Here is a 14,186-nt window from a genome sequence, read left to right as displayed (position 1 = left end):
TGAGTGGACACAGAGCGCAGGAGACAGGTGGGCATTGTTACGGGTGTTGTCTCGCAGCTGGGGAGCGGTGCACGATTGTCGCGTAAGCGCGCCGCGCGTGAGTGACGCGTGACGCGAACGGGGGGTGGGATCATGCTCCATAGAGGTGTTTGAAAACCTCCGTGCGCGCACGTTTTGATGCCGGTCATTTGATTAGATGAGTTATTAAAAGCAAATTGTGTAGTTGCTGTACCCTCACTCCAGTTCATTTATTTTTTCGTTCCGGTTGTGCATCGCACATTTTTCACTTTGTACTATCTACCTAGCGAACAGAACACCAAAAGGTGTCCTGCAGCAACCCACAGGAGCAGGATTGAACTGATGAACCCTTTCATAACCGTGAATCTCCACTTTGTTATTATTGAGGATTCCGTCTATGATATAAGGGACTAGCAAGTCTACAGTTATTGATTTAAGAAGTTAACTAGGTGCCATTCCATGTGAACATTTACAGCTGATTTGTGATAGCTCAATAACAGAGCAGAACCAGCCAGATGCCATCTTTTCTACATGTATATACTGTAAACCCTAAGACTGATCATTTACACCATTTATAAGTGGAGTTGGTAATGATACCTTTCTATTTATGAACCAAAGGATTGGACATTTCTGTAGTGTTTTTGATTTAAACAAACAGGGCCCAAAATCTTCTGTTGGGATTGTTTTTTGGAGCCACAGGTTTGGTCTTTGGACTTTGTCATAGTTTGTAGCTCTACTCTGGGGGCCATGATGTTTATTCTGAAGCCAGGGTCACGTTGGTATGAATGGCTCCCGATAGCATTAACACAGTTCCCTTTTAAATCACTCCAAGTCCTGTAATATTTCCTCCACTTTATTGGGAAAAGGTAGCAGGATACAGATGCTTGTGGATGGTGTGTAGTGGTGATTATTAGTTAGGAACCGGTAAAAAGAGATGGCCTCACCAAGGGGGAGAAACAGAGAAGGGGTTCTTTACTCACTGTCTCCAGGGTGGAAAAAAGGAAGTGAGGTGCAGTGTGGGTAAAGGAATAGTCTAGGGGCAGACCATGTCTGAACAAACAGGAGGGGGGGCAGACTAGCCCATTCTGGTGAGGATCTCAGAAACTGCTGTAGCAGCTCACTGATGTCGTGCTCGCAGGCAAGGAATGCAACATTGTTGCAAGCCACACAGGCACAGTATGTGTCTGCAGACTCCATGCAGCTGGGAATAAAATCTGACAGGCAGAAACTGCAAAGGAGAGAGGGGGGTGAGTCAGAAATGTGGCTCTTGTTCCATAACACTCCCCGTCTGGTATCTGTAGATACCACTATATAACAAGCTATGTGGAACATATGTGCAATACATACAACATAACGATATACTGCAAAGGTCCATATTTCCATAACAATGTGATACCGGCCGGTACCACTGGCATCAAAGTCCTTTGGCCAGGCCTTCCAGTAAGGGAAGCCAGGTGTGTGCGCAGCTCTTGGTCGCGCAGGTATCTTTGGATACTATTGTCTCTATTGTCCTTAGTGTTTATTTGTAATTCCTTGCATGCCCCAACGAAATTGGTACCACAATCGGAGCGTATTTGTTTAACTGGTCCTCTGACGGCAAAGAACCTTCTGAGGGCATTTATGAAGCTTGAAGCATCCATAGATTCTATAACCTCGATGTGTATAGCTCGTGTGCTCATGCAGGTGAAGAGTACCGCCCATCGTTTGCTGTTTGCTAGCCCGCCTCTAGTTCTACATGAGATGATCATCCAGGGCCCAAATACATCGAGTCCTACATAGGTAAAAGGGGGTTCTGTATTAAGTCTGTCGATAGGTAGATCCGCCATCCTTTGGTCTTGGCTTTTGCCTCTCAGCATTCGGCACCTAACACATTTGTGGAGATTACTGGCCACGCACCTTTTCATGCCAACGACCCAAATGCCCGCCGCCCTAATAGCGCCTTCAGTGAAGTGTTGTCCCTGATGCATGACTTGTTCGTGGTAGTGGCGCACCAACAAAGTGGCGATGTGATGCCGGCCAGGGATGATGAGAGGGTTGCTTTCCTCCCTGCTCAGTTGGGACTTATTGAGGCGGCCTCCTACTCTCATGAGGCCGTCGTTGTCGATAAAGGGATTCAACTTCCAAAGTGGACTGTTTTTGTGAACACTCTTCTTTCCGCGAATGCAATTGATCTCTTCCGCATAAGTTTCTCTTTGAACATGACCAAGAACAGTTTCCTTAGCCTTTGTAATTTCCTCTACGGTGCGCAGCTCTTTGCAGATGTGCCAGCCGTGGCAGCCGGTAGTTTTACCATCTGGTGTCTGGCGGAAGGTGGAGGCTATATGCCCGAGATGGGCTACTGCTCGCAGAAGGGCCGTCCATCTTGAGAAGCGTTGGAATCGGTGTGATCCGAATGCGTTTTTGTGCTATACGTTGGTGAGTACCACGGATACTTGTGGGGGCCTTATCTCCGTATCCTTTTCGGGATCCACGAGTTCAAAATCGCCAACTGGGGTTGGTAGCGTTTCCGCAGGCTGCGCAAGAAACGTTGGTCCTGTGAGCCACGACGTATTCTGCAGTTGAGATGCGGGTACTGATCTGGTGGCATGATCTGCGGGATTTTGATCTGTGGGCACGTGGTGCCATTGTTCTGGTTGAGTTGATTTCCTGATTCTTTCTACACGGTTAGCTACGTATACGTAGAATCTCCTCTTCTTGTTGTATATGTATCCCAGCACCACCTTGCTATCTGTGTAGAGTTTGACGGCATCTGGTTTGCTGTCCATCTCATTCTCGATAAGCTCCGCCAGTTCTACTGCTAACACTGCACCACACAGCTCTAGTCTGGGTATAGTATGGTCGGGTTGTGGCGCCAGCTTAGCTTTGCCAAGGATGAACCTGATGTGGCAACTTCCATCCACGTCCGTGGTTTTTAGGTAGGCCACCGCTGCTATAGCTTTGGTGGAGGCATCTGAGAACACGCAAAGCTCTTTGCTGTGTGCGGCGGTGAGAGATATAGGTGAATAGGGGCGTGGGATTTGAAGTTGCTCGAGGGCCTTCAAGGAGTGTTTCCACGTTTCCCACTCTTTCCGTTTTTCTGGAGGTAGTGGGGTGTCCCATTCCTGTTTTTCGAAGGACATTTCTCTGAGGAGAGACTTCCCTTGTATAGTGACAGGAGCCACGAATCCTAGCGGGTCGTAGAGACTGTTAACGGTGGACAGGACTCCGCGACGTGTGAAGGGTTTTTCTTCGATGGCTACCTGGAATGTAAAGGTGTCTGTTTTAAGATTCCAGCTTATCCCCAGGCTCCGCTGTATGGGAGGCGTGTCGGTCCCCAGATCCAAATTCTTGAGATCTGGTGCTTGATCATCTGCGTGGAACGCCTTCATCACTGTGGCACTGTTGGAAGCTATTTTGTGCAACCTTAGGTTGGCCTTTGCTAACATCTTTTGTGTCCTCTTGAGTAGATCTACGGCTTCTTCTTCGGTGGGAACTGATTTTAATCCGTCATCCACATAGAAGTCTCTTTCGACGAAGCTCCTGGCGTCTTTCCCGAACTCTGCTTCTCCGTCTTGGGCCGTTCTTCTGAGGCCGTAGGCTGCCACTGCAGGTGATGGGCTGTTCCCGAAGACATGTACTTTCATGCGGTACTCCGTGATTTCCTTTTCTATGTCGTCATCTTGGTACCACAGGAATCTTAGGTAGTTACGGTTGTCTTCTCGCACAAGGAAGCAGTGGAACATCTGTTGAATGTCTGCGGTTACGGCGATAGGTTCCTTGCGGAAGCGGATCAGCACTCCCAGAAGACTGTTCGTCAGATCCGGCCCGGTGAGGAGAACATCGTTTAGGGAGACTCCCTGATGCTGAGCGCTGGAGTCGAATACCACTCGGATTTGGCCAGGTTTCTGGGGGTGGTAGACGCCAAACGATGGGAGGTACCAGCATTCTTCACCTTCTTTCAGTGGGGGCGCCGACTCTGCATGGCCACTGTGGAAGATTTTTTGCATGAAGGCCACAAAGTGTTCCTTGGTCTCCGGTTTCCTTTGTAGGTTACGGCGGAGCGAAGCGAGCCTAGACATAGCATGGTCTCTGTTGTTTGGGAGGCGTCTTCTTGGCGAGCGGAAAGGTAGTGGGGCCACCCAACTGCCCAATTCGTCCTTGAAGAGCTCCTTATCCATCAACCTCAAGAATTCTTTGTCTTCCATTGATGGCGCCTGTTTGTCGTCGTCCTTTGTGGTCTGGAACACTGTACTCCCTAGGTTGTTGGGGTATTTTCTTGCCACAGGCGCGTCTCCATAGTTCCTTTTGGTCTCGGGCTTCTCGTGGACCTGAAAGTGGTTCGGACACGGTTTGAAGTGGGATATACGACCGTTCTCCAACAAGTTCGTCCGTAGGGCGCCTACGTTGTCGGGTCCTCGTATCCTGTCTATGCATACTTCTCCAACTACCAGCCATCCTAGATCGAGCCTTTGAGCGCTTGGGCCGTTGTGGTCCCCATTTCGCTGATCGCGGATCTTGTGTGCTCTCATGATGTCTCTGCCAAATAGCAGCAGGATCTGGTCATCTTCGTCTAGTGGTGGGATATGATCGGCAATGGTTTTTAGATGGGGATGGTGTCGCGCCACGTCTGGCGTGGGGATCTCAGTCCTATCTTCTGCCATGTGATTGCACTCGATGAGTGTGGGAAGGGGCATGCTCACTTTGCCGTCTATTGAGCATATGGTGTAGCCATTCACTCTTCTCCCTGTAGTCTCCATTCGCCCTGCGCACGTTCTGAGAGTGTAAGGAGAAGTACTGTCTTGTATGTCGAACATATCGAAGAATTCTGACCTGACCAGCGATCGGTTGCTCTGGTCGTCGATGATTGCATACATCCGTTTGGCTCTTTGGGGTTGTCCCTCTGGGTGCACTGCTACCAGACATATTTTAGAGCAAGATCTACCGTCGTTTCCTTCTCCGCATACTTCTGTGCATTTGGATGCTACTGACGTCGGGGGGGGGTGTGTCTCCCACTTCTTCCTCCCCGCCCTGCTTTGTCGGAGGGTTAGGGGCTTTGCTTGCTTTGGGCTTCATAGCTTCCGGGTGTAGAGCGGCTATGTGCCTGTCGCTATCGCACTCTGTGCATTTCATAGCTTTTTTGCAGTCCTTGAATAAATGAGTTGTGGAAGCACAACATTTGAAACAGGCTCCCCATTCCCTGAGTAGGTTCTTTCGCTCCTCTATGGGTTTCATCCTGAATCCGAAGCACTTGTTAAGTGGATGCGGCCTTTTGTGGATAGGGCATTCTTTGTTAAGGTCCCTTGGTTTTTTGTCCCTGTCGACCATCTGGCTGGGACTCGCGTGGGTCATAGGGGGCACGTCCGTCCTGTGGACCGAGATGGGTGTTCTGGAGTCCTTGTACCTTGCTGTTGACCTTTCGTTCCTCGGGTGGCTGGCGCTGGATGTGGTTTGCGCCCCTAAGATGAAGCTGGGGTCGTTTCTTGTCCTTGCCGCTTCGCGGATGAAGCTCACGAAGAATGAGAATGGGGGGAAGACAACCTGCTTCTCCCTTTTGTATTTGGAACCTTGTGAAAGCCACCTTTCTTGGAGGTTGAAGGGTAGCTTCTCCAGGATGGGTCTCACTCCACGAGCTGAATCTAGGGCGTTGAGACCTATTAAGGAATGGTCTTTCCTTGCGGACTCCAGTTCTTGCAGCAGGTCTCCAAGATCTCGTAACTTCGAGTAGTCTTTATTCGTGATCTTGGGGAAGCTCTCGATTCTTTTGAAGAGTGAATCCTCGACTGCTTCGGGGCTGCCATAGGACTCTTCTAGCCTTTCCCACACTAGGTCAAGACCTACTTGGGGTTGATGCGCGTTTGCCGTCCGAAGTCTCTGCGCTTGCTCCCTGGATACGTTCCCCAGGAACTTGACTAACAGGTTGAGCTCTTCCCTTGCTGAGAAGTCCAAGCTGTCGATTGCGTCTTTGAACGTGAACTTCCACGTCCGGTAGTTCTCAGGGCGGTCGTCGAAGCTGATGAGTCCTGCGTGCACCAAGTCGCGCCGGATCATGTACTTGGCTATGTCTGTCAGACCTGAGACATCGGCGCGTTTGTCCCGTTCTGAAGTAGTTGCTGGGAGGGTCCGTGCGGTCGCCTCTTCCTTGGCATGGACGCGTGATGACTGCTGGCCAGTGTGAGGGGCTGTTTTCTCCCGCGTGGGTGTACCTGGATTGCGAGCCTGTTGTGGTGCATCCGTGTGCGCGCTGGCGTGTGGATCACTGTTGCGGCTGTGGCTATCCCAGGCAGCATGTGCCATTGATGGAGCAGCGTCTTCTCCTCGTGGTCCTAGCGAGTCTTCGGTATCTGTGGAGTCGCTCCATCCGTGTTGAGATGGTGCGCTGGTGTTCACACTGAAGAGGCTCCTGACGTAGTCTTCAGTGCGTTGGACTGGATCCTCTGAGGCAATCCGTCTGTAGGGTTGCTCCCCGCCATCCTGTTGCACGGCTGCTTCTAGGACTTCAGCTTGGGCTATGGCGGCGGCGGCTTCCTTCTCTTGATTAAGCGCCTCTAGTTCCGCATCAAATTCGGCTTTCCTACGCGCAGTGGCGGCATTGGCAGCGGCGGCAGCGGTAGCAGCGGCGGCGGCATTTGCAGCGGCAGCGGTAGCAGTGGCATTCTGCTCCTCCTCTTCTATGCGCGCTTTTTCTGCCCTTACGGCTGCCTCTCTGCGACTATATTCGGCCCTGGCACGTGCGGCCTCTGTGGCGGCTCGCGCCTTGGTAGCGTTTGTGCTTGCGCTGGGCGCATTAGATTGCGCTGATCTTGCTGACCTTGAGGAATGCCTGGATGTGCTTGAGCGCTGCGATGCGGTTTCCAGCAAAAGGTCTTTCCTCTTACTCTCGGCTTCCGTGATAGAGGTTCGCACGCGGCTGTCACGTGTCAAGTCAATATTGAGCTGTAAGTCCCTTTCTTGCAGGCTTTCACCGGTGTTAGCCCTGGCCAGGTAAGTGACGTATGCTTCTGACAGTCTTTGGTAGCGTGCGTGATCTATCTTTAATTGAGTTGTTGCCTGCTCGAGCTGTTGCACAGAATTGCCAGCGCCGGCGACATTGCATACCCCAAGTGCGGTTGTTTCCCAGGCCAACTCCAATTTAGCGCTGTGCGCTTCAATGTCAGTCTCATATTTTTCGCGGCCCTTTTGTGTCAGTGTGACTGTCCGTTTGGGCCTTGCGCCTGCCTGCGCCTGTTGTAGCTGCGCAGCGGTCTCTGTGTCTGAGAGATCGCTTTCCTGCGTGATGTCTGGTGAGGCTCTGAGTTCTGCCATGCTGTAGGTGTGTGTAGGCCTTTGCCAGTGCGTGTGGCGTGCGGTCTTTTACCTTGTCAGCGATGGGCGTCTGTCTCAGATGATGCCGAGCGGTGTCCTGCAGCGTGCAGCATTGGGGTAGCTGTACTTACAGGTGTCCGTTGGCTCCTCACTGTGGGGCTGAGCAGCGGGTGGACTCAGACAGAGAAAAAGGCAGTTAGGAATTGTAAGAGAAGCACTGTTTGTTGCAAGGCTGCAGTGCAGTTTGAGCTACTGGTTGTCTGTGAAAGCTGCAGACTGTTTGCAGTTTTAGCTACTTGGTGCTTCCTTTGAGTAGTATTAGCAAAGTAAGGCTGCTCACTGTCTTTGCATAAAGCTGTGGTAGTTTGCTGTGTAGAGGCTTGTGGCTCTGTGTAGCAACGTGCTTGTGCAATGTGGTGAGAGACTGCTGTTTATTTGCTATGTAAGCTGCTTGCTTGTTTCTTTAGCATAAAGGCTGTGGGTAGCAGCTCCTCTGTGTGTATATCCCAAGGCACACGGTCCTCTTTTTACTATTCTGAAGCCAGGGTCACGTTGGTATGAATGGCTCCCGATAGCATTAACACAGTTCCCTTTTAAATCACTCCAAGTCCTGTAATATTTCCTCCACTTTATTGGGAAAAGGTAGCAGGATACAGATGCTTGTGGATGGTGTGTAGTGGTGATTATTAGTTAGGAACCGGTAAAAAGAGATGGCCTCACCAAGGGGGATAAACAGAGAAAGGTTCTTTACTCACTGTCTCCAGGGTAGAAAAAAGGAAGTGAGGTGCAGTGTGGGTAAAGGAATAGTCTAGGGGCAGACCATGTCTGAACAAACAGGAGGGGGGGCAGACTAGCCCATTCTGGTGAGTATCTCAGAAACTGCTGTAGCAGCTCACTGATGTCGTACTCGCAGGCAAGGAATGCAACATTGTTGCAAGCCACACAGGCACAGTATGTGTCTGCAGACTCCATGCAGCTGGGAATAAAATCTGACAGGCAGAAACTGCAAAGGAGAGAGGGGGGTGAGTCAGAAATGTGGCTCTTGTTCCATAACAATGTTCACTTTTAAATGTCACATCTTCTTTAATATACACTAATGCAACATAGAGCGCTCCCAGATGGTATCGAATTGGTCTAACTGCATCAATACGAGGCTCCCAAAATGTTTCACAGACTCTCTTTAGTGTTAAATTGGGTAAGGATTTTAAAAGAACGATCTACCTGTTGGAGGACCTGGGGAAGAAATTATACAACAGTTGAATTAAGCCAAAAAATTAAATGGCACCTATATTGGGTTTGGCCACGTTGTTAACCACCGGGTTCAAATAATGAGAACTACATGGTACATAAAACGCACATGGATTCATGTTCAACATGTCTTTGAACTCCATTATGCTTTCCCCGTATATTTGCAGCATTGTCATAGCTTTGGCCCTGCATATTTTCTACATTTATATTGAGATCCAATAGTTCTTTTATTATCCAATCACTTAAGATGATGTCATTTCAGCCAAAAAAAAAAAATGGAAGCCATCACATGGTACATCCACCAATCAGATTGGTGGATGTATCATTTGCCGGTCATATGTGACGTCACAGGCCTTATATAAAGTCTGTCACGTCGTATTTGACCCTAAGAAGCCGTCCGATCAACATCTCCCAGATATGTGAAGAAGAAAAAAAGAACTACCCACCCTCCCCGTGACTTTCTTTCACTCCCCCATAGCTTTCTTTCATCCCCCCTCCCCGTGTCTCTCTTTCATCCCCCCCTTGTCTCTCTATCGCCTCCCTCCCCATGTCTCTCTTTCACCCATCTCCCCATGTCTCTCTTTCACCCCGCTCCCAATGGCACTCTTTCATCCCCCTCTCTATGTCTCTTGCACCCCCTCCCCGTGTTTCTCTATCATCTCCCCTCTCCATGTCTCTCTTTCACCCCCCCATGTCGCTTATTCACCCCGCCCATGCCTCTTTCACTCCATTCCCTCCCCATGTCTCTCACCCCCTCTCCATGTCTCTCTTTCACCTCCCCTTCCCTCCCCATGTCGAACTTTCACCCCCCCCATTTTCCATGCCTCTTTCACCATCCACGTGTCTGTTTCAACCACCCTCCCCATGTCTCTTCACCCCCGGCTCCCCATATCTCTTCACCCCCCCTCCCCATGTCTCTTTCACTCTCTCCCCATGTCTCTTTCACCCGCCCTCCCTAAGACTCTCTTTCACCCCCTCGCCATGTCTCTTTTTCACCCCCTCCACATGTATCTTTCACCCCCATCCCCTCGCCATGTCTCTCCTTCAACCCCCCTCCCCTCGCCATTTCTCTCACCCCTCCACCTTCCCTCCACATATCATACTCTCACACACACACACACACACACACACACTCACACTCACACTGCACCCAGTCAGAGAATGAGCTGCGCAGCATAACGCCACCTAATGGCTGGAGGAGAAATTGCAGTGGCAGACCCTACTTTTCTCTCTGCTCCTGGTAAAATCGGGACATGCTGTAGCAGAAGATAGTCGGGGCAGGAGACATTAGATAAAAAATCTTGACTGTCCCGGGACATCGGTCACCCTATGTCAGTGCCACATTGGTCTGCAGCTATTTCCTCTCTGTCATTGACCAGGTGATTCTGTCTGGGTAACGACAGAGACTGTTGATGCTTCCTGTGCCGAAGTCCATCTGTTGTTTCAACACCGTGCAAGCAGGAAATGCAGTAGCACCGCAGCATAGCCACCGCTCTGACATTCTGTCATATTGCTAAGGCATCAGAAGCTGTATTGGCCTCTTCTTCAATACTCTGCATACACAGAGTAGCACGTCTACCGGGCGTCTTGCTGCTGAGCCAGAAGGGCTAATATATTGCTTACAATGTCCTTGCAACTGTAGATACAGCCACAACTTAAAAAGCAAAAATGAGATTTACAGTAGTGAAGGTGACCGTCGTAGCTTCTCCCGGCATTGCTGCGGTTAGTTCATGACTTCCGAATGGGACCACGTACAGCGACGTATAAGTGTGGCTACATCTGTATGTAGGAATGACAACGAGAGCCTTCAAAAAGATACTCTTTGAACATGAGACTGTAGGAGGAATGTCCTCCAAACCAAGTGCATCAAAGTGTGAGATCTGATAGTCATAAGTGAATAAGCAAGCTTAAGCGGACCCTGGGATAGGTAAGTAAGCACAAACAACTAGGAGTGTCTTGATTGCAGAGCTCATTAACAGGTTAACTGCTGCCAATGGTGTAACAAAAACCTAATCTGAACTAACCGGTGGATGTGAACATCAGTGTGAACAGCAGGTCTCTATCTGGCAGCAACCTTAGAGCAAGATATGAATATCCAGTGATATAATGATGTAGTTCTTACTCACATGAGTGTTGTTTGTATGCCGTCCCAGAGGCGTGCATCCAGCTGGTATACAATGCAGACAGGAATCCTCGTGGAAAAAGTGAAGCACAGCCGGTCCAAGAAGAAAACAATCCGGGGCTAAGTGAATGAATTAAAAATATTCTTTATTGGGGGTGCACAGCATGGTGGCGCAGGGGATATGCCTCTGTATCCAGATACTCTTTGAGGAAGCGTTATCTCAGCGCGAAACATGTCAGAGGCATATCCCCTGCGCCACCATGCTGTGCACCGCCAATAAAGAATATTTTTAATTCATTCGCTTAGCCCCAGATTGTTTTCTTCTTGGACCGGCTGTGCTTCACTTTTTCCACAAGGATTTCTGTCTACTCTTTGAACATGTGAGTAACATACAGAATGCTAGTCAGGAGCAGATCCAATGGGTATTGAATGTTATGGGATGTAAAAGATCAAAATGGGTATTAAAATGGCTAGCGGGGGGCAGCTTGGAAAACTCCTTACTAAGAATAGAAAGTCGGAGCTGGATATCTTCTTGCCGCCCTATTCTAATAAAGTCTTACACCAGAAATTATAGCATGATAAACTGTTTTATTTGCAGATTGCAAACGCACAATGTTTCGGGGATCTCCCATCGTCACATGCAACACAGTTTATCATGCTATAATGTCTGGTGTAAGACTTTCTTAGAATAGGGAAGAAAGAAGATATCCAGCACCAAGTTTACAGTGGCGACACTGTTTATCCTCATACTGCCGTCACCGCGGTTAAAAAAAACCACGGGCGCCGCGCGGCAGTACCCCGCCGTGAACCGGGAAGGTTCGCGGGCGCTTTCCAGCGCCTCGGGAGCTTTCAATAGAAAGCGCCATAGCGCTTTTCTATTGAGCCGCGGGAAAGTCAGGGGAACGTGCAAGGAGCGCGCATGCAACTTTCGGCGACATGCCCGTCACGTGCCCGGCCAGCTCCCATCTTTTGTTAGACTAAGCTGTGCTGGTGCAGTAACTGTGTCAGAAGTGGGATCCCAGACACTCTTGCCTGCACCTTACAAATAAAAAGGACACCCACCACAATGATCTAATAGGAGTGTGGTAAGATCAAAAACCTTTATCCTGACTGTGAAGAATAGGATGTCAGTTAATTTTATTGATGGACATGGTCACCACTAATAAATATAAAAACTACTATTACTGTGCATCTGTAATATTTTTTTAGTATAATGCTACTAGTAGTAGTACTTTTTTTTAAACAACTCTGTATTAAAATTTTAATGTATCGGGGGGGCGTGGCCAGGAGCGGAACGAGCTGGTCATAGATCTGCATAGCTCCGCAAACATAACTGCAGAAACCATCAGAAACCCCACTAAAATCGAGGGCAAACCCCATTAGGAGACTGCCCAAAAGCCCCCAGTGCAGTTAACCCGGTCCCCGGTCCCACACAGTACCCCAAAAGGGGAGAAAAAGCCTTACCCGAGCGGAACACACACAGCTCCCCTTCCCCTGGTGAAACCAAGATGGCCGACGGGACCGCACGGCTCATTTAAAGGGACGATCCTAGCCGCAGCAAACGGCCAAAAGGTAGGGAGCAGCCCTGACGCAGCCGCGGACACAGAGGCTGGTCAATCCAGGCACCTACCGCAAGGAATAGTAGCCCCTCTCCTGAAAACGCGGCACATCCCTGCTTCCCCGCCGAGGCTGGCAAAATGGCGCTGACTGGTGCGTGAGATATCTAGCCTGCCTGCATCCGACCGAGGTGCGCGGCCCCCCCCCGAGGGGGAGATTGGCGAGGGGCTTGCAGGACACAGGAGGGTACCTAGAGCAGTGGTGGGAGCGGAGAGGAGAAGGGGGAGCTCCGGTGAGGTGGAGAGAGAGAGGAACCATGCGTTCCAGCCTGAAACGCAGAAGTGTCCCAGCCGGATCCAAAATGGCCGCCGCTGACCTGAATTAAAGGTACAAGCACACACAAATAAACTCAGAGGCTGAAAAGTGGAAAACAGCCTAGGAAAAACTACTCAAACACACCCTCTCCCCAATCCGACTCAGCCCCAATACATACTCACCTACCTACCTAGGAGAAAGTCAGTCCCCCAAGCTTCGCACAGAGGAAAAGACGAACAACAAACAAAGAGCGGAGTGAATGCGCACCCGCGCCCCCCCCCCTTCCCTTCCCCCCCTCCACCCAAGGAGGCGAAACAGAGAACCAAGCAACTAGTCCCATGGACTAACTGAATGCCCAAGTGTGGGGGTGCATATGTGAGATAGCTGCGAGCCTAGAAAAACAGACAAGAACCTCCCTCAGCTCCCCATATCCAAGATAAACCAGCAACCAATATAAAAAAGGAAGACCCAGACCTGATTGTTCTCTATACCCCACAGCTGAACACAGACGGCATGGCCCCCCCTAAAAAGATAGGGAAGCCAGAATCTTCCACGTTCTTCTCCAGAAGGAACGTGGCGCCCACACCAACTGGCAAAGAGAAAGCCGCACAAGCCCAAGATCGCTCAGACTCGGACTCAGGGTCAGAAGCAGATAGGCACCCAGATATCAGGAAAGAACTAAAAACCTGGGTTAAAGAAATTAAACAGGCGTTTCACGAGGAGTTACAAACCGCAATGAAGAGCCTACACACCAAGATTGTAGAGGTAGAGGAGCGGACGACGGGACTGGAGGAGGCCATGGAGACAGTTACCGAAGGACAAGCGGCGACAGATGAGGACATAACCCAAATGAAGAAACAGATCTCCCGCCTTCAAGACGCCCAGGAAGAGACAGAGAATAGATCGCGAAGGAACAATCTTAGAATTCGCAACATCCCGGAGACAGTCCTTAACGAGGAAATCAAGCCATACCTAAATAGACTTTTTAGGAGCATACTCCCAGAAATCGCCGAAGCAAAGCTGGAACTCGACCGAGCCCATAGAATCTACAGGCCGAGAGAATTTGAAAACAGAGGGCCCCGAGACGTAATTACAAGGTTCCATTACTTCTCTACCAAAGAGGAAATCTACACCAAAGTCAGGAACCTAGATAAAATCTCCTTTGAGGATACGGAACTGCAAATTTTCCCGGACCTCTCGCCAATAACCATGGCCAAAAGGCGAGAACTCAAGAAAATCACAGGCTATCTGAGAAGCAGAGACGTCAGGTATAGATGGGGCTTCCCCTTCCGTCTCCAAGCCACCAACAAAGGCAAACAGGCCACCCTACGAACCCCAGAGGAAGGCCCAGAATTCATCGCAGCGCTAGGACTGGAGATCCCGGAAGAATTACGAAGTGATACAGGGAAAACTTTTCCACGACCAAGGCGTGAAAGGTGGTCCAGGGTGACAACTAACCCAGGATAACCCATCAAGTCCCAAGAGCTGAGGCTTAACAACCAGAACACGGCAAAACCACGAGAGTACAAGAGAGACATTCCTACCTCAACTGTAACCCCCAGCCCCGAAACTGTATGCTGTTCCAAATACAAAGACACGAACTAACGGGAGCGGGAGGAGGGAGGGGAAAAAGGTTTTATAAAAG

Source organism: Ascaphus truei, unplaced genomic scaffold (assembly GCF_040206685.1).
Source record: "Ascaphus truei isolate aAscTru1 unplaced genomic scaffold, aAscTru1.hap1 HAP1_SCAFFOLD_483, whole genome shotgun sequence".
Taxonomy (NCBI): Eukaryota; Metazoa; Chordata; class Amphibia; order Anura; family Ascaphidae; genus Ascaphus; species Ascaphus truei.
Note: the sequence above shows the minus strand (reverse complement) of the source record.